The sequence below is a fragment of the Papio anubis genome, chromosome 4 (assembly GCF_008728515.1).
Source record: "Papio anubis isolate 15944 chromosome 4, Panubis1.0, whole genome shotgun sequence".
Lineage (NCBI taxonomy): Eukaryota > Metazoa > Chordata > Mammalia > Primates > Cercopithecidae > Papio > Papio anubis.
In genome coordinates, this window is record NC_044979.1 from 87,257,405 (window position 1) to 87,278,791 (window position 21,387).

At 37.5% G+C, this 21,387-nt stretch overlaps 1 long non-coding RNA gene across 1 annotated transcript; it reads left to right on the forward strand.

Annotated features, from left to right (window-relative positions):
• Positions 1 to 757: 757 nt before the first annotated feature.
• Positions 758 to 14,720, forward strand: LOC108585062. Its single transcript, XR_002521040.2, has 5 exons — positions 758 to 1,033; positions 11,033 to 11,135; positions 12,510 to 12,628; positions 13,644 to 13,737; positions 13,867 to 14,720. It is a non-coding gene; the product is annotated as an uncharacterized LOC108585062 (long non-coding RNA).
• Positions 14,721 to 21,387: the final 6,667 nt, after the last annotated feature.

A 21,387-nucleotide genomic window follows, 5' to 3' on the forward strand; every position in this document is an offset into this window, starting at 1 on the left:
TATGAGTTCCAAAATTCTATTATTTTACTGTTTGTTTCTGAGCCTTTGCCTGAAACAAAGGGCAGCAGGATAGCAACTGTCTTGTGGAAAGTTCTGTGGGTGACTCAACAGGCCAGAAAAGGAATCAGGAACATTCCTTTATACCTGTGCCCATGTAAATCCGCTCCCTGAGTTTTCAGCTGTAGTCATCTATTGCACAACCTATTAGTGACCTTGCCAAAGTCCTCCTTATCCATTACTCAACCCACATGCCAAGCTGCTTCATCTCCTGCTATTGTTTCCCAGGAGTTTACAGCTGCCCTTCATTGCTCAAAGTTGCACTTTGAAGTGTTCTCACACTTGTGGTTGTCCTGTTTTATCTCACCATGCCCAGATTCCGGGAATCCTAAGGTAATCCCTCATCTAGAAGCTCAGTGAAAATTTGCTGTGGTATATCTTACTGAAGAATTAAATGGCCGGGCACGGTGGCTCACTCTTGTAATCCCAGCACTTTGAAAGGCCGAGGCGGGTCAATCACCTGAGGTCAGGAGTTCAAGACCAGACTGGCCAACGTGGTGAAACCCCAGCTCTACTAAAAATACAAAAATTAGCTGGGCGTGTTTGTGCGTGCCTGTAATCCCAGCTACTCTGAGGCAGGAGAATTGCTTGAACCCGGGAGGCAGAGGTTATAGTGAGCCAAGATTGAGCCACTGCACTCCAGCCTGAATTCATCTCAAAAAAAAAAAAAAAAAAAAGAATTAAATGAAGACTGGCTGTATTCTGGCAGTGGAATGGTGTTATTTATTTACTTACTTTCATTTTGGTGCAAAAGAATATTTGCTGTTTATCAGAACTCAAAAGTCCAAAGTCCAATTTAATATTCTATTTACTCTTTCCTGCTTTTACAAAGGTTACTGAATATATCAGCCCATGTTGGTCATCTTTCTTTTCTGAAAGAAGGAAGCAGTATTGTGGTACAGCAGAAAGAGCACAGGTATAATGTGGAGATGAACAAATTGGATTTGAATTCCAACTCTGCATTTTACTTAGCTAGGTATGTGGAAAAGTATTATTGCTGCTCCAACTGAGTACTGATGGTAATAATTTTATGTGTGTATATATTCCTCACTACTACCTGATAAGGTTTCCTTTTCTTTAAAATACAGATTGTAATATCCATTTCACACAATTTTGTGAAAATTAGTAAGAAAGTATGTGTGTAAAACACTCAATCACTAAATGCCAATATTTCAAACATACTAGATTTCTCCTTTTGAACATTTCTATTCAATATTGCTAGGCTTCAATTATTTTATGATTATTTCATGCCTATAAATCTTGTACCATTAATCTCCTAATAAAATTTGTAAAAAGAGAACCAATGCCACACATTTCTTTAGCGTCTCCAGTGCAGCGTCTGAACTACTTGAGGACTTTTTAATCTGTTCATAATTTTCAATTTAACATTAGCATGTTAAATTGTTAGCACTGAACACAGTACCAGGCACATAAAATGAATAAGTGGGCTTCCTCATTTACTTGCCCATGAATCTCTTCAAATTCATGGGTCCAATTAACTACTCTTAAATTAGTTTTCTTTCAATCAAAATTCCACTGGAATTTTGCTTGACTGGCCATAGTCATCTGGACCTATCATAACTTACTTCAGTGTACCTCAGATCACCTAAAGCTTCTAGGCCCTCATTCTGGAAAACATTAGGTTCTGTTCTAGTGCTTTATGGGAGTCAGACTGTCAAGAAAGTGACAATCACATACAAGGATGTGTTTTAAATTTAGGTAATAGTATATATATTCTCATATAAGAGATATACCCAGGCTTAACCCCATGCCAAGTTCTATTAAAAGTCAACATTGATTATTTTGTCACCCAGGTAATAAGCATTAGTGTCTTATAGTGTTGCAGTCTTTCTACTCCTTAGCTCAGCTAGGTCCGAGTTCTTGTCTCACAACCAGGAAGAATTGGGCATATGGACACCAGAGAGTGAGTGGAGTAGAATGTATTAAGTGAAAGGAAAGCTCACAGCAAAGCGGGGATGCGGAAGGTAGTTCCCTTACCCAAAGGCAGAAAAGTCCCTCCCCTATGGTTGGGTCTGGGGCCTCTTATGCACACAGAATGGGTAGTGCATGCTGATTGGTTTGTGAGTATGCAAAAAATGTTAAGGCAAAGGCATCACTCAAAGGTGGGCATAACAGTGTAGAAAGCCAATTAGGATATAATAGTTATATGTAAAATAGGTGAAGGGTGGGGACCAATCAGATGAAAGTGCACCAAATGAAAAGACAAGTTCTCAATCCATTCTGAGGATTTAACCTGTAGCTTGGCTTTCAGGCTTTAATGCTGCCTTTGGCTTGGAGGTGGAGTTTTCTTGGGGACCCACCCCTATCTGCCGAGGCATGTGGCTGCCTCCTGCCACTCACAATAGGTAGTTAAATAATCTGTATACCAAACTCCTGAACACACAATTTACCTATATAACTAACCTGCACATGTACCTCTGAACTAAAAATACAAGTTAAAAAAAATGTCAACATTGTTCCAAATATAACTGGCAAATGTCCAGGAAGACAATCTGTGTTCCTTAGGTTGCCCAATTTAGTTTTTTTCAATAATATTTTTCATATTTTTGAGGAAAACTTCTGCTACGTTTTTGCTTATATATCCAAAAATCACAATGAAAGTAATGATTGCTGAATGGTTTGCGATTTGGGAATCTTTTTGTTTGTATTCCTTGCACTAAAAAGAAGACAGGAAAGCCAAGTTGTCAGTCATCTAAATAAATATAATGAGGTAAATTTAAATGTATTGAGCAACTATAAATGAAATGTGTTTAGCCCTGTGGTCTCAAATTTTACTTTGGATAAGAATCAGTTGAGCAATTTATTAAAATTACAGTGAGTCTGGGTGAAGATCAGGAATTTGCATTTTATCAAGAGGCCCCGGTGATTCTGACCCTAGCAGTCTATTGATCTCAGTAAAAGAAACCCTGTCTTAGACTGTACAGAGTAGTCACTACTTAAGAAGAGCTTGTAGTATATAGCCAAACAGAACTCATAGAACTGCCATTTGCTATCTTTGTGAGTATGGGAAATTATGTAACCTCTTTGAACCTCAGTTTCCAACTGTAAGGCTGGATAGTTCTTACCACACAGGTAAGATAAAATAAGGTATATGCCTAGACCATTTTGTATATCAAAAAGTAATCATTGAATGGGAATTATATATTTCTACATATGTAATATGTAGAATTGTTTCTTTACTGTTTGTGCCCTTCTAAATATAATAGCTCACTAGTAATTCTAATGGGGAAATATATTGTGAATGCCAATGTTCTAACCTAGGTTCAGCTCCATAATTCCTCTATGATTACTCCAGGGATGGAAATCTTGAGAACCACCAGCTAGTGGGATCATGGGATCTAAAGGTAGTGTTTACTTTTGAATCGGATCAAAGGATTTTTTTTTCTATGTTACAGCAGACAAAAGTTGTTAAAGAAAAGGTATAATTTTACATACTCCATTGCCTTCAATTGTAATATAAGAAAAATACTTCATTGATTTCTGGCTCTGTAACTCCATTTAACTCCTGACGCAATTTCCCACAAGAGTAAATTACCTGCAAATTGATCTGCTTTGAGGCCCCCTGGAATTCCTGATGCAAATGTGGGTAGAGGCTGGAGGGTTTAATAAATAGGTTGTTCCAGTGCCAGCCCAGAGCCCTTCATTGCAAGAAGGATACTGAGGGGAACCCAAGCCCCAGAAAAGACTGAGATATTGCTGACCTAGAGTTACACTGAGAATACCCTGTGAGAAGTTTTCCTGATACCCCAGAGGTCAGGTCGCTGCTCCTCTCCTTCTGTCACGCTCTTGATCTTTGCACCTCCACAGCCTTGTGTTAATGTACTGTCCTTGATTGTTCCAACCTCTATCTCCCACTGAGGATGCAGGTTGTAGTTTCCTCATTTTTAACATCTGTATAGAAAACACTGCCAGGCCTTGAATGAAGGAATAAAGAAATGAATAAATAGCTATATTCCAAACTCCTGGACTGAGTCGTTCTGTCCTGTGTTTACATAATTGTACCAATGCTGTGCATAAATATAAAAAGGCAAAATCGGTTCCATTTGTACATGTAGTTCCTTTAAAACTAAAAAATAATTTATACACGAGTGTGTTAGCATTATAGAGAAAAAAATAATTGCCCTTATGATTTGTTAAAATAGACAGATGAAAAAGAGTTATTTCATTGTTGTCTACTTTATACTGAAGTACATCAGGGAAATTTTTAGCTGGTGTATCTTTAAGAACAGGTGTCAAAGCACAAAAAGCCAAGGACATATTTTAAGATAGCTTCAAATTTACCGTAAAAAATTTAAAGTGAATCCAACCCATAATTATCATTAAAAAAGATTTTCAGTGACCTTCTACTAATCAATTATACACAAAATTTGCAGAAAAGAGCTATTGCGATTTTGGAAACTTTTAAATAAAATAAATGCTGAAATATTTTTATAAATATTATCTTGTAATTTATGTATTTCGTAACAATGTTACAAAATGCCCAAAACTCCAATGTGTATTTAACTTGAAGCCAAGTAATGACATGCAAGGGGGAAATTTTGTTTTTCTAGAGAACATTCTTGCTAGTTCTGAATGAGCTATATTTAATCACAGTGTGCCTGAAATAAAGTCAGGTTGGACAGCTCCCTAGATGAGTAGGGTGCTCCAACCATAACTTACTCTCCTTAATGTGGTATTTCCTCTCCACTAAAAGGTTTAGTCCATTTTAAAAGGGTAACTCAACCTCAGGTATAATCAACAAGATCCTTGATGGCTCCCTTTCATTAAGAGAATATTGGCCAAAAGCTCATTATACCATTTCCATTTACATTAAATTAAAGGAGAACTAGTTGTACTCTTAAGCTTCTTATATATCGCTCCAGATAATAAAGATGCCAATAAAATTAAAGGAAGGAATAAAGCATATTTATGTAAATTCTAAGTTTATAAGGAAATACATTAGTAGGCATTTAAAAAATCATCCACGGGGAAAGGTCTAGGGAGAAACACGAGGCTCTCAGAAGAGCTGTATTGGTAAATGATGGTCTCTTCACAAGGGCATCTGGTTGTCATAAATCATAGTGCTGAGTACGCTCCAGGACATGAATGTGCACTAGTCAATTTCCACGTAGAAAATGGTAAACGTAAAACCAACTTTGAGACCTTCAGATAAGAAACAATACTCTTGAATTTCATCAGTGCATACAGTTTGTTACCACTCAGTTACATTGAATTCACATGTGGATTGGCATTTTATTTTTACTGTGGTATACTTAGCCCAAAATAATGCCAACAGCATTGTTTCTGTTCCTCATTGAAAGTTGGGATATTTCCAAAGGATTTTCCAAAAGCAATTTTCAACTGTGAATCACTGCGAATATCAGTATATAAAATCACTTGAATATAGATCCTTGGAAAATACCTTTAAGTTAGCTTATTATTGCCATGTAGAATAAATACAGGAAAATATACAAATCTTATGTGTACAGCTTGTTGTTTACTTCACAAAATGACATCTGTGTGGCACAAGCAACCAGATGAAGAAACAGGCTGTTATCTGAACCCAGAAAACTCCTTTCTCCCCCTTCCAATAATTAATACCCAAGGATAAATTACTGCTCTGAATTTTTTTAAATTAATGTAAGTAAAATCTTCCTATAAGTACTGTTTTGTATCTGATTCTTTCACTTCAAGTATGTGTATGGGACCCATCAGTGTTTTTACTATAGTTATTGTTCATTTATTCTCATCACTAAGCAGTAATCTACTGTGTCAGTATACCATAATTTTTATGTCCATTCTACTATTATAGACATTTGGATATTTCCAGTTTTGAGCTATTATTCTGTTGCAGACATGAATATTGTCATTGTCTTTTGGTAAACACAGGTGTCCTGTCGAATACAGGACTAAGAATTAAATTGTGGGATCATTGGATATGTGTCTTTAGCTAATAGCTTTAGTAATTTCTGCTAACAATAGGAGTTCCAGTTAATTCATATCCTCTCCAACAGCTGGTATTTCCTCTCATGATGACTACTAAAACACCTTTTTATATATGTAGGGGCTATTTAGATAGTTTCTTTTGTGAATTGCCTCTTCTAGTCTTTAGCCCACCTATTATGTTGTTTACATTTTTCTTATTGATTGGTAGGAGTTATTTTTATCTTCTTTATACATTCTTTCACAATGCATTTATTTTAAAAACTTTATATGCACTATATAGTTTAGTTTCTTAATGGTGTGTGAATAGTCAGCGTTCTCCAGAGGGACAGAACTAAAAGGATATTGTATATCTGAAAGGGAGTTTATTAAGGAGAATTGACTCGGGGGCGGAGCAAGATGGCCGAATAGGAACAGCTCCAGTCTCCAGCTCCCAGCGCGAGTGACACAGAAGACAGGTGATTTCTGCATTATCAATTGAGGTACTGGGTTCATCTCACTGGGGAGTGCCGGACAATCGGTGCCGGTCAGCTGTTGCAGCCCGACCAGCGAGAGCTGAAGCAGGGCGAGGCATTGCCTCAACCTGGGAAGCGCAAGGGGGAAGGGAATCCCTTTTCCTAGCCAGGGGAACTGAGACACACAACACCTGGAAAATCGGGTAACTCCCACCCCAATACTGCGCTTTAAGCAAGCGGGCACACCAGGAGATTATATCCCACACCTGGCCGGGAGGGTCCCACGCCCACGGAGCCTTCCTCATTGCTAGCAGAGCAGTTTGCGATCTACTCGCAAGGCAGCAGCAAGGCTGGGGGAGGGGCGCCCGCCATTGCTAAGGCTTAAGTAGGTAAACAGCCCTGGGAAGATCCAACTGGATGGAGCTCACAGCAGCTCAAGGAGGCCTGCCAGTCTCTGTAGACTCCACCTCTGGGGACCGGGCACAGCTAAACAACAACAACAACAACAACAATAGCAGCAGCAGCAGAAACCTCTGCAGACGCAAGTGACTCTGTCTGACAGCTTTGAAGAGAGCGGTGGAACAACAACAACAACAACAACAGCAGCAGCAGCAGAAACCTCTGCAGACGCAAGCGACTTTGTCTGACAGCTTTGAAGAGAGCGGTGGATCTCCCAAAACGGAGGTTGACATCTGAGAACGGGCAGACTGCCTGCTCAAGTGGGTCCCTGACCCCTGAGTAGCCTAACTGGGAGACATCCTCCACTAGGGGCAGACCGACACCCCACACCTCACACGGTGGAGTACACCCCTGAGAGGAAGCTTCCAAAGCGAGAATCAGACAGGTACACTCACTGTTCAGCAGTATTCTATCTTCTGCAGCCTCTGCTGCTGACACCCAGGCAAACAGGGTCTGAAGTGGACCTCAAGCAATCTCCAACAGACCTACAGCTGAGGGTCCTAACTGTTAGAAGGAAAACTAACAAACAGGAAGGACACCCACACCAAAACCCCATCAGTACGTCACCATCATCAAAGACCAGAGGCAGATAAAACCACAAAGATGGGGAAAAAGCAGGGCAGAAAAGCTGGAAATTCAAAAAATAAGAGCACATCTCCCCCTCCAAAGGAACGCAGCTCATTGCCAGCAACGGATCAAAGCTGGACGGAGAATGATTTTGACGAGATGAGAGAAGAAGGCTTCAGTCCATCAAACTTCTCAGAGCTAAAGGAGGAATTACATACCCAGCGCAAAGAAACTAAAAATCTTGGAAATAGAGTGGAAGAATTGATAACCAGAATAATTAATGCAGAGAAGGCCATAAACGAATGGACAGAGATGAGAATTGACTCACAGGATCACAATATGAGGTCCCATGATAGGCTGTCTGCAAGCTGAGGAGATAGGAAGCCAACAGTGCAGCCTCCAGCCCGTGCCCAAAGGCCCAAGAGCCCCTAGAAAACTACTGCTCTAAGTCCAAGAGTCCAAAGGCCGAAGAACCTGAAGTCTGATGTTCAAGGGCAGGAAGCATCCAGCATGGGAGAAAGATGAAAGCCAGAACACTCAGCAAACCAGCTTATCTCACCTTCTTCCACCTGCGTTCTTCTAGCCAAGCTGGCAGCTGATTGGATGGTGTCCACCCACACTGAGAGTGGTCTTCCTCTCCCAGTCCACCGACTCAAATGTTAATCTCTTCTGGCAACACCCTCACAAACTCACCCAAAAACAATACTTTAACAGCTACCCAGGCATCCTTCAATCCAATGAAGTTGACACCTAATATTAACCATCACAGTGTCTTTTGAAGAACAGAAATTATAGTATCATTTTAGCATAGTCCAATTAATCATTCTCTTTTATTTAACCCTTTTAGAAAGGAAAATAAAATCCTGGGATCTCCAAATCACTAAGCTAAAGGGGAAAGTCAAGCTGGGAACTGCTTAGGGTAAACCTGCCTCCCATTCTATTCAAAGTCACTCCTCTACTCACTGAGATAAATGCATATCTGATTGCCTCATTTGGAAAGGCTAATCAGAAACTCAAAAGAATGCAATATGTCTCTTATCTACCTATGACCTGGAAGGCCCCTCCCCGCTTGGAGTTGTCCCACCTTTGCCTTGAGTTGTCCCACCTTTCTGAACTGAACCAATGGACATCTTACACATATTGATTGAGGTCTCATGTTTCCCTAAAATGTATAAAACCAAGCTGTACCCCTACCACTTTGGGCACACATCATCAGGACCTCCTGAGGCTGTGTCATAGGAGCGAGTCCTCAACCTTGGCAAAATAAACTTTCTAAATTAACTGGGACCTGTCTCAGATATTCAGGTTCACATTTTGGCAACCACGAAGGGATTCTAATGGGTACCCCTGATCTTTGACAAATCTGTTATCAGTGCTTGGTGCTAGCATGAGCTAACTTTATGACTCAAACCAATAGGATAATTTGCTGAGGTCTGGGAGTACCCCCTTCAGAGAATCCCTGATCTCCCAAAATGTGGTCAAGATTTAAAGTTTATTTTGCTGTACAACTCTCCTTTTACGGAGTTTTACTTGCTTCCAACAAGGAAGGCAGATAACTCCTTTATGGAATGTGAACTCACTCCTATCAGGGAAGACAAGTTCTAGAAGTTTGAAGTTTTTTTTCCCCCGCTTCTAGGATGGTAAAAGGCATCAGCCTGAGACCCATCCCTAGTTAAGTAGATGAATTGGGGTTTTGTCTTTGCTAAAGTTTAACAACTGGCGGGTCTTAATTTCTCCTTACCATTAGCGCGCTCAGTGATCATATTGTTTTTGTTGTTGGTGGTGGTGGTGGTTCCGGTCTTTCTTCCATCAGATTTGACCAACTCTACCTGACTTGGTCAAATCCAAGTGAGAATTCCAAATTATGGGTAACAAAGCCTCTCTAATTTGGCTAAAATTCCTCATAACTGCAAAAGAGGGAAAAAAACAAGAAACCAAAAAACCATGAACTTGTTTTCTGTGTTTGCTTCCTATCTTAATAAACAAACAAACAAATGTTCTTTTATTTACTTTTCTCTCACCCTATACCTCCTTCCCATTTTGCCATTTGCAGTACCAAAAACATCTAGAGAAGGCTTCCAATGACTTGAACCACTTTAAAGAAACCAGAGCAAAGGCGCCACTCACCTGTTTTGGGGTGTTCTGTTTTCTTTGTGTAGTTTCAAGAGTCATGGGCAGATTCTTCTTAGGTCTAAAGCTCTGTTTTCCTGTATCACATGACGGATCTCTTTGGCTTGGGTACCAGAGATTACCTTGTATTGGGAGAGGATTTGACCTCGGCATGTGTAACGGTAAAAGGGAGCTACAAAGTTAGGGATGGCTGAGCAGTTTACAGGGAGTGGTCTTGGCTGTTATTTATTCATTTTTTTCTCCTTGGAAGTTGTTTAAGGATCTTAATTTTAGTTTGGAGATGCATCCTAAGGGGTCTTCTCTATTGCTTTTTCTCCCAACATTAATCTCTATTAGGCTTGTCTATGTGTATTTGCATGAGAAACTGAACTGTTGTCTTCATAGGTAAATGTGAGACTGTTTTCATAGCTCTGAAGAAAAAGGTCATTTGCTCTTCTCAGCTGAAAGCTGCCCTTAGGTGACTGGGGTCCCTGTAGGAGTGTCTGGGAGGTTGATCCCCAGTGGCCCTACAGAGAAATCCCCAACAAAATTCATTTTTAAAAAGACTCATCCAGGAAAAGCATATAAGGGCTGATCACCCAGTGTTTTGAGCCCTCTCAGAGGTCATAGATTTCTGGAGAGAGAAACTGAGACACATAAGAGGGTGGAAATGACTTGCCCACAAGCAGCACACATCAGTCCACCACACAAAAACCCTAGGTCACAGCTCAGTTCTTCCTTCTAAGAAAAAAAGTGGAAACAAATAATGTAAGTATGAGGAGAAAACAAGGAGAATGACCCCTTTTTGAGCACTCTGTAGGTTTTATGGCACTTCTACTTGCCAGAGTTTATGTAAAATGAAAGTAATATGGTCTTTGAACACATTTGCATTAAGGAAAAAGAGGCCTAAGTCAGTCTGCAAACTTATAGAGTTCCTAAGTTCTCTTTTTTCTCTATTTTCTTTTCTATCTGCTTTAAATCTGCTGTTATTTTTCTATTGAGATAAAAACCACTGTTTGGATCCAACAGGTTTTTTTGTTTGCAAGCCAGTGAATTTGTATTTATCTCATGGCTAAAGTTCTGAAATAAAAGCTATAGGATGTGTGTGTGTGTGTGTGTGTATTTAAAAGGCTTTTATAAAATTTCTATAATTTTATGTTTATGTTTAATTAGTAATTAAATCCATTTTAATTTCCCTTTACCACACCAGAATTTTTCTCTCCATACCTTATGATGTAAACTTTACAATTATTGGTAAAGTAATGTTAGAAATGTCTTAAGAATTGACAGCATAGTTTTTTTTGCATTTATTAATGAAGTAATTTCATACTTATCCCTGCCAAATACTATAAGGTGTCAAAATTTGACATAAGGGTCACAAAACTATAAATCCAGCCCAAGGCAGAATGATGTTTGCTTATGTAATTTTTAATCATCTTCAGGCCTGGTGGAAGATGCCAATAGAAATAAACTGCGTTCCTGAGACATTGGGCTAGAAATTAAAGCTATTCAACTCCTCAAGGCTCAGGAACTATCACAGAAGAGGTGGGTGTGTGAGGTTGTAGGGGCCGATTTTGAGAGATAAAGTAAGTTCAGTTTCTCTGCAATTTAATTATTAATGTCAAGGGCACACTGATGCAAGATCAGCATATGGACCCCTTTCTCAGCTTAACAAAGTTTTATTGAAGCATTAAGTGACATCTAATAAAGGTTATAAAGGTTATAAAAGACTTATGGAAGTTGTAATTTATGGTCAAGATTGAAATTTTATAAATTATAAAATTTTGAAAAACAAATTGAATTGGCTTCATGCTGTTTTTATTGGGGCTTATTGTTTGGAAAATTAAGTCTCCTCTCTCAAAGAATGAAACTTTTCACCTTTTAAAAAAATCATTGAGTTTATGACTTTGGTCAAATGAATTACTTATTTTACGATGAACTGTGATATCAAGTGTTTTAAACCTTTGATATTTGACAAACTTTTCAAAATCAAATTATAAATTACATCTTTTTCTTCCCTAATTAATCCTTTAAGATATTAGGTTCTGTAAAGTCCAGAAATGACAGAATTTGGCTATTTGGTATAAAAATTATTGGCCGGGCGCGGTGGCTCACGCCTGTAATCCCAGCACTTTGGGAGGCCGAGACGGGCGGATCACGAGGTCAGGAGATCGAGACCATCCTGGCTAACACGGTGAAACCCCGTCTCTACTAAAAAATACAAAAAACTAGCCGGGCGCGGTGGCAGGCACCTGTAGTCCCAGCTACTCGGGAAGCTGAGGCAGGAGAATGGCATAAACCCGGGAGGCGGAGCTTGCAGTGAGCTGAGATCCGGCCACAGCACTCCAGCCTGGGCGACAGAGCGAGACTCCGTCTCAAAAAAAAAAAAAAAAAAAAAATTATACAGGAGGCCTTGTCAAATATGAACTGGTGTTTGGTTTTCTTTGGGCTGATTTGTATAAATATATTATTGATATGTGTTCCAAAATTATGGGAAAATCTTATAATTCTGATATGATGCACTGTACATTATCAGTAATAATTATCATTGTTATGTTAAATTATTGTGTGTCATAGAGGTAACAAATTTCCTTGTCAATTGTGTCTTTGACTCTGGCTGCCTTAAAACTTTTTGTCATCCATGAACAATTGTCTTGTTTTGATCCACTTTAGAATGTAGTTTTATAATCAGCATAAAACTCTAACAGGTGCTCTTGAACACAAGTTTCTGGTAACTTTGGAGATTGTGACATCAGAATAGAAGAAAATCTTTCAGGTCTCATGGAGAACTGAAATGTTCATGAATATCAAACAGAACAGGAATTAACTACGTGGACTGAACTAATATAGATTGAAGTAATCCTTTTGACTTTTTGCTTAAAACATTGCTGATCCTTTGTTTCATTTTTTTTTTTCCAGAGTCAAGGAAACTTTTCTTTTGAGCTATTGACAGCTTTTAACAAATTAGTATACTCCTATGAGCAAAATTTAGAACATATTTGTTTCTTTCTACCTGATTTCTCAAGTATTTGGAAACTGTGAGTATTCTTAACTTATGGCAAAACAGTTATTTGCATAAGTACAATAAGAATCTGTTCTCATTTATAACAGGACACAATTGGAGAAACTGATTATTTTACTAAGGCTTGGACTGGGATGGTGTGCTTTTCTTTAAGGAATCAATTGACTTTCAGAGCAAATAAAAGACCCTTGGGAAAACTGGCCTCACACATTGTCTACACAGTCCCTACACATCATTCCTGATCTGTGGTAAGAAAAGATTGTCACTTTCTAACAGGCCGAGAAGACCCAAGTTTATCTTGGAACCTCACATGGAGAGGAATTCCCCAACTCATAGGTATTTGATGGTACAAATCCATGGCTGGGCTCGGCTTTAAAAAAGTCTTACCTGAGATTCCTTCTGTGGAATAAAGTTCCATCAAAGCCAATTTAAAAGACTATGTAGCCTGTAATCCCAGCACTTTGGGAGGCTGAGACGGGTGGATCACGAGGTCAGGAGATCGAGACCATCCTGGCTAACACGGTGAAACCCCGTCTCTACTAAAAAAATACAAAAAACTAGCCGGGTGAGTTGCCGGGTGCCTGTAGTCCCAGCTACTCTGGAGGCTGAGGCAGGAGAATGGCGTAAACCCGGGAGGCGGAGCTTGCAGTGAGCTGAAATCCGGCCACTGCACTCCAGCCCGGGCAACAGAGCGAGAATCCGTCTCAAAAAAAAAAAAAAAAAAAAAAAAGACTATGTAAAAAAATAATTATTCTTGCTGCACTGTATATAAATAATCAGGTCAAGTATAAGGAAGCAAATCAGTCCAACCATGATTTGTCTTTAATTAAAATGGGAAACTGGAGAGAGAAAAAAATATGTTTCAAAAACCATAGTACACCTGTTGTTAGATTCTGGTCTGGCCTTATGTTTTTCAATTTTTATTATTTTCTACAGATTGGACCACATTCTAATTTTTCTTGGCTACAAGTCTTCAAAATAATGTTTTCAATTTTTTCCTTCTTTTTCTTCCAATATTTCCTAATTTGGAGTCACTGAAAACCAAACTGTGCTTTCATAAAGCCTTGCAACTGAAGCTAGACAACTTAAACTTCAGAAGAAAATAACACCAAACTATTTACATACGTAAGTCCCTTTCATTCCTGCCTACTGATGTATGGACTGCAGAGTAATGTGGCCTATATTAATTTTCCAGAATAGTTCTTTTGTTTCTTGTTGTTTTTCTCCTTTTCTCACCCTATTTTCTCTTCATAGGACATGAGACTTCACAACCTTCTGAAAATGGACTTTCCTAATAACTCAGAAGTTACCTGTCTAGGAATAAACCATTCTAGCCATGAGACATCAGATGAAACCTGAGACCAAAGACTCATTTGCTCCTAAAATGCTTTCTCTTAAAGACTTTTTTTTAAGGTGGGGGATGGGGAATGTGAAAGGAAAATAAATCTTGGGGCCCCCAAATCACTAAGCTAAAGAGAAAATCAAGCTGGGAACTGCTTAGGAAAAACCTGCCTTTGAGGGGTGACTCAAAGTCACCCCTCTGCTCACTGAGATAAATGTATATCTGATTGCTTTATTTGGAGAGGCTAATCAGAAACTCAAAAGAATGCAACCATTATGACTTGGAAGCCTCCTCCCCACTTTGAGTTGTCCCATCTTCACCTCAAGTGCTGCCCCCTTTCTGGACTGAACTAATGGACATCTTACAAACAGATTGAGGTCTCATGTCTCCCTAAAATGTATAAAACCAAGCTGTGCCCCTACCGTCTCAGGCACATGTCATCAGAACCTCCTGAGGTGGTGTCACGGGCGTGCGTCCTCCACCTTGGAAAAATAAACTTCATAAATTAACTGAGACCTGTCTTAGACATTCAGGGTTCACAAATGCTATTTATGAAATGCATTTATCCCTCAGAATCCATGGGTGATGGGTTCCAGGACCTCCTAAAGATACCAAAAATTGCAAATGCTCAAGTTCCCACTATAAAATTGCATAGTGTTTGCATATATCTTATGCATATCCTCCCATATACTTTAAATCATCTCTAGATTACTTATAATACTGAATACAATAAAAATGCTGTGTAAATAGTTGTTATACTGTATTGTTTAGGGAATAATGACAAGAAAAAAAGTCTGTTCTATTCAGACCAGACGCAATGTTTTTTAAAAAATATTTTCAATCTGCAATTGGTTGAATCCATGAATAAAGAATCCAGAGATACAGAGTGCTAACTACTTTCCTACCTCGAGTTCATAAAGATATTCTCCTATGTTTCCCTAGAAAAGTTTTAGTGTTTTATATTTCACATTTAAATCTATAATCCATCTGGAATTGACTGGTGTGTATGTTGTGAGGCAGGGATCAAAATTTATTTTTTACATAGATATTTGAATGATCCAGCATGCATATTGAAAAGTCCATCTTTTCTGTAAAAGACTTTTTTCCCAACTGCACTATAGTATCACTTTGTCATAAATTGATTGAACCTGTTATATATATCTATGTATGATATACAAATGTATATCAATATATGAAATATTTGATATACATAGATATACCTATACATATCATATATATCATATGATATATGCTATATCTATCTGTCATATGTATCTATAAGATATATACATATATATCTGTATATCATATATGACATATATACATATGTATATATACATATGAATTCATTTCTGGATTTTCAACTCTGCCTCTCTGTTCTCTTTGTCTGTCCTTCCTCCTGAACTAAACCATCTTAATTCCTTTAGCATTATAGTAAGTCTAGCATACTGATAGTACAATTTATCCAGATTTATTTTCTTCTTCCAGTTTGTCCTGGCTATTGTTGGTCCTTTTCATTTTTATATACATTTTAGAATCAATCTCTCAATTTATAGCAACAAAAGTGCCAAAATATATGTTGCATGATTTGATCAACTTGAAAAAAATTATATTTTTACAATATTGAGTTTAACAATTAATGAACATGGTGTATTCCTACTCCTATTTACATCCTCTTTTATTTCTCTCAGTATTGCTTTCTAATGACATATTTTTTGTTAGATTTATTTCTAGCTAAATTGTTTTAGGTGTTTTTCAATTGATTTCATTTAAAAGTTTTTATTTTTTGCTTTTCCTGGAACATAAAGTGTAATTGATCCAAAACAGTGACCTTGTGTCTAGAGATCTTAACCTCAATTCAGTTAATTATAATGGCTTGAGTGTGTGTTAGTTTCTTTTGTCACTATTTTCATGTATGCTCCCAAGTTATCTGAAAATAGTTACAATTTTATATCTTCCTTTTCAATCCTTTCGCTTTTTTGTGGTTTATTTATTTATTTAAATTTTACTTTAAGTTCTGGGATACATGTGTAGAATATGCAGGTTTGTTACATAGGTATATATGTGCCATAGTGGCTTGCTGCACCTATCAACCTGCCATCTAGGTTTTAAGCCCTGCATACATTAGGTATTTGTCCTAATGCTCTCCCTCCCTTAGCTTGCAAACCCTGACAGGTCTGGTGTGTGATGCTCTCTTCCCTGTGTCCATGTGTTCTCATTGTTCACTCTCACTCATGAGTGAGAACACATGGTATTTAGTTTTCTGTTCCTGTGTTAGTCTGCTGAGGATGATGGTTTCTGGCTTCATCCATGTCCCTGCAAAGGATATAAACTCATTCTTTTTTATGGCTGCATAGTATTCCATGATGTATATGTGCCACATTTTCTTTATCCAGTCTATCATTGATGGGTATTGGTTCCAAGTCTTTGCTATTGTAAGTAGGGCTGCAAAAAAACCACGTGTGCGTATGTCTTTATAGTAGAATGATTTATAATCCTTTGGGTATATAACCAGTAATGGAATTGCTGGGTCAAATAGTATTTCTGGTTCTAGATCCTTGAGGAATTGCCATAGTGTCTTCCACAATGGCAAAACTAATTTACATTCCCACCAACAGTGTAAAAGCATTCCTATTTCTCCACAGCCTCACCAGCATCTGTTGTTTCCTGACATTTTAATAATTGCCATTCTGACTGGCATGAGATGGTATCTCAATGTGGTTTTGATTTGCATTTCTCTAATGACCAGTGATGATGAGCTTTTTTTTCATGTTTATTGGCCACATAAATGTCTTCTTTTGAGAAGTGTCTGTTCATATTCTTTGCTCACTTTTTGATGGGCTTGTTTGTTTTATTCTTGTAAATATGTTTAAGTTCTTTGTAGATTCTGGATATTAGACCTTTGTCAGATGGATGGCTTGCAAACATTTTCTCCCATTCTTTAGATTGCCTGTTCACTCTGATGATAGTTTCTTTTGTGTGTAGAAGCTCTTTAGTTTGATTAGGTCCCATTTGTCAATTTTGGTTTTTGTTACAATTGCTTTTGGCATTTTAGTCAGGAAGTCTTTTCCCATGCCTATGTTCTGAATAGTATTGCCTAGGTTTTCATGGTTTTGAGTTTTACATTAAGTCTTTAATCCATCTTGAGTTAATTTTTGTATAAGGTGTAAGGAAGGGGTCCAGTTTCTGTTTTCTGCATATGGCTAGACAGTTTTCCCAGCACCATTTATTAAATAGGGAATACTTTCCCCATAACTTGTTTTTGTCAGGTTTGTCAAAGATCAGATGGTTGTAGATATGTGGTGTTATTTCTGAGGTCTCTGTTCTGTTCCATTGGTCTATGTATCTGTTTTGGTAACAGTACCCTGCTCTTTTGGTTAAAGTAGCCTTGTAGGATAGTTTGAAGTCATGTAGCATGATGCCTCCAGCTTTTTTCTTTTTACATAGGATTGTCTTGGCTACACAGGATTTTTTTTTTGGTTCCATATGAAATTTAAAGTAGTTTTTTCTTTTTTTCTTTCTTTATTTTAATCATTTTTACAGGTGTTGACTTTTGCTTTTCTAAAATACCTTTTTGTATTGGCTAGTCTTTCTATTAGAGTAATAAAAATAGTTATAGCACGTAACTTCATTGGAAGTTTTTCAATATTTTACCATGAAGCATGAAGTTTGCTGTAAGAATTTCTTGAACACTCTTTATCTAAGAAAGTTCCATTCCATACCTAGTTTGCTAAGAGTTTTCATGGTAAATTGACATAGAATCATATGAAATGTTTTCTTTTCATGTATCACATAACTTTTCTGTTTTCTTCTGCCAGTGCATATCAACATCCATTTATTTTTCAATGTTAAAACACACTTGCTTTCCTAGAACAAATCCACTTTTTGTAATGTGTTAACTTATTATCAAATATATTTTTATACAGCAGTTTACTCATGAGCTGGACAGTCACTGGGTCAAGTATTTTGCTCCATATTTTAACATATATTGAATTATTTTTGACATCTTAACTCTTGATGCTTTTGACATTTTAAGTCCTTTAAGAAGTAAAATTGAAAATATCTACTTATTCTTCCTATTGTTATAGTAGACATGCTCATGTAGGTAATACCTCAGAAGTTTTCCAGGCATTACTGTCTGGTGATGTGTAGATAAAACAGAGTCATATTGTTACACTTTGAATAACAGGATTTCTACAACTTCTCCAGGCTTCACAAATCAGACACATTTTTTCTTAATGCCTAAGTAGCAATAATCCAAGTTACTATCCTAAATGTCTATCAAGTCTTTAACAAGGTTTTCCTCCTGCACTCCAGCCTGGGAGACACAGTGAGACTCCGTCTCAAAAAAAAAAAAAAAAAAAAAAAAAGAATATATTTTAGTTGGATAATTTTACCGTAGCTAGTTTTTACTCATTTTCTCAGAGTATCATTCCAAAATACAATCTATTCTTTACCTTTGAATAACCAACAGTTCCATTAAAATATTTTTCTTTAATTTAACATGGAATTTATCCACAAAATGGAATCCAAACTTCTCATTCTGTAGAAAATTTGGAAAACTACAGTCTAGAGGATTCTGTTATTATATTTGCCATTCCCATCTAGGAGTGAGTTCTGCCATTTTTATATGTTACTTATTGTGTCTTCTTTATATTTACATTATTTAAATATTTTTATATTATGATATTTTGTTTATATTTTAAACTAGAACACAATTGACAGAAACTGCAGTTAATCTAATTATGGATTAGACAGTTGCAGGAAACATTAGTTTACTCTAGGAAGGGAAACACAAATTGAGTTATTGTAAGGACACAATAGGCAAACTCAGTCATCGAAAAATGAGAAATAAAGTACCAGCAGGCCACAGCAGAACTAACTAGAACTGGAAATTCAAACACGAGTTTACAGTTTCCATCTTGAAAAGGCTTATCTCTGTTTTTTCATCTAATTTCTCTTTAGCTTTATAATTTTGTACATGCCCCAGCATGACTGCCTGTCTCTCTTGTTTTGGTGTGGCTTTAATATTCATGTACTTATTGTTTTTGTAAATATTAGGGAGAGAAGACTCTTATCTCTCACTTCTTATGTACCCACATGAAGACTTTCAGCTGAAATAACTCTTCTCTCACTCTTTTTTCTTTATTTTTTCTAAAAAAAAAAAAAATGGGATACATGTGCAGATGTGCAGGTTTGTTACATATGTATACATGTGCCATGGTGGTTTGCTGCACCTATTGACCCGTTCTCTAAGTTCCCTCCCGTCACCCTCCACCCCTCAACAGGCCCTGGTATGTGTGTTCCCTTCTCTGTGTCCATGTGTTTTGAATGTTCAGCCTTCACTTATGAGGGAGAACATGGGGTGTTTGATTTTCTGTTCCTGTGTTAGTTTGCTTAGGACGATGGCTTCCAGCTTCATCCATGTCCCTGCAAAGGACATGATCTCATTCCTTTTTATGGCTGCATAGTATTCCATGGTGTATATATGCCACGTTTTCTTTATCCAGTCTATCATTGATGGGCATTTGGGTTGGTTCCATGTCTTTGCTATTGTAAATTGTGCTGCAGTAAACATACGTATGCATGTGTCTTTATAGTAGAATGATTTATAATCTTTTGGGTATATACCCAGTAATGGGATTGCTGGATCAAATTATATTTCTGGTTCTAGATCCTTGAGGAATCACCATACTGTCTTCCACAATGGTTGAACTAATTTACATCCCCACCAACAGTGTAAAAGCGTTCCTATTTCTCCACAGCCTCGCCAGCATATGTTGTTTCCTGACTTTTTAATAATCACCATTCTGACTGGCATGAGATGGTATCTTACTGTGGTTTTCATTTGCATTTCTCTGATGATCAGTGATGTTGAGCTTTTTTTCATATGCTTGCTGGCCATGTAAATGTCTTCTTTTGAGAAGTATCTGCTCATATCCTTCACCCACTTTTTGATGGGGTTGTTTGTCTTTTTCTTGTAAATTTGTTTAAGTTCTTTGTAGATTCTGGATATTATCCCTTTGTCAGACGGGTAGATTGCAAAAACTTTCTCCCACTCTGTAGGTTGCCTGTTCACTCTGATGATAGTTTCTTTTGTTGTGCAGAAGCTCTTTAGTTTAATTAGATCCCATTTGTCAATTTTGTCTTTTGTTGCAATTGCTTTTGGTGTTTTTGTCATGAAGTCTTTGCCCATGCCTATGTCCTGAGTGGTATTGCCTAGGTTACTCTTTATTGACTCCACATCTTCAAAGGAGAAGGGATTATTTTGTTTAGTGAGTTTGAAATAACTTGTTGAGCATGCTCTGCTAGCACCTTTCTCCTGACTCTTTTCAGTCGTGTCTGCCTATTGAAAGGGAAGTTTCTTACCTTCTTTCATCCACATGGATCTGCCAATGATGTGGAAGGCTAATAGGTTTCCACTTGTGCCAGTGCCTGGGCGAGTAAGTATGTTCAATTTAGGAGTCAATTCCTAGCAAGCCTATTAGGTTTTAGATCTAAAGTTGTCATCTCCAATCAGGCTGTTTTAGTAATAAAGGTGATATTCTGAATTCCATTTGCTTGCTTTTTGCTTATTTGTCTCAATTGGTTTCAAAAGAAGAAAAAGATCTATTATTTAGTAATCTACATGAACCCTACATAGAGAGAGAATAGAGTACATAATTCCATCATATAAAAAGTAAATGTAAAATACATGAAGAGTTAAATGAGAAAAATAATATTTAAATATACATGCATATCTCAGAGATACTGTGGGTTTGGTTCCAGATCACTGAAATAAAGCAAATATGGTAATGAAACAAGTCACACAAATTTGGGGGGGTTCCCAGTGCATAAAAAGTTATGTTTACCCTATACCGTAGTCTATTAAGCATTTAAACATTATGTCTAAGAACTGTACATACTTTAATTTAAAAATATTTTATTGTTAAAAAATGCTAATGACCATCTGAGCCTTCAGCGACTCACAATCTTTTTTTTTGGTAAAAGGTCTTGTCTGATGTTGATGGCTACTGTTTGATCAGGGTGTGGTTGCTGAAGGTTAGGGTGGCTGAGGCAATTTCTTAAAATAAGACAACAGTAAAGTTTGCTGCATCAATGGATTCTTCCTTGAACAAAAGATTTCTCTATAGCATGCAACGCTGTCTGATAGCATTTTACTCATAGTAGAACTTTCAGAATTTGAGTCAGTCCTCTCTATCCTGCTGCTACTTTATCAGCTAAGTTTATGTTTGGACAGTATTAATTGGAGTTAATTAAATATGGAGTGACTATTATGGGGAAAACACTGTTGGTTTCTGTGCAAAATCCCATGATAGACATTTCTAGTAGTTTCAGCAATGTCTGGGGCTCCTAGCCGTCTAGGCAAATGTGAACGCATTTGAGCTTCATGTATCAATGGGTCCATTTCACAAACATGATATTCATTAAAG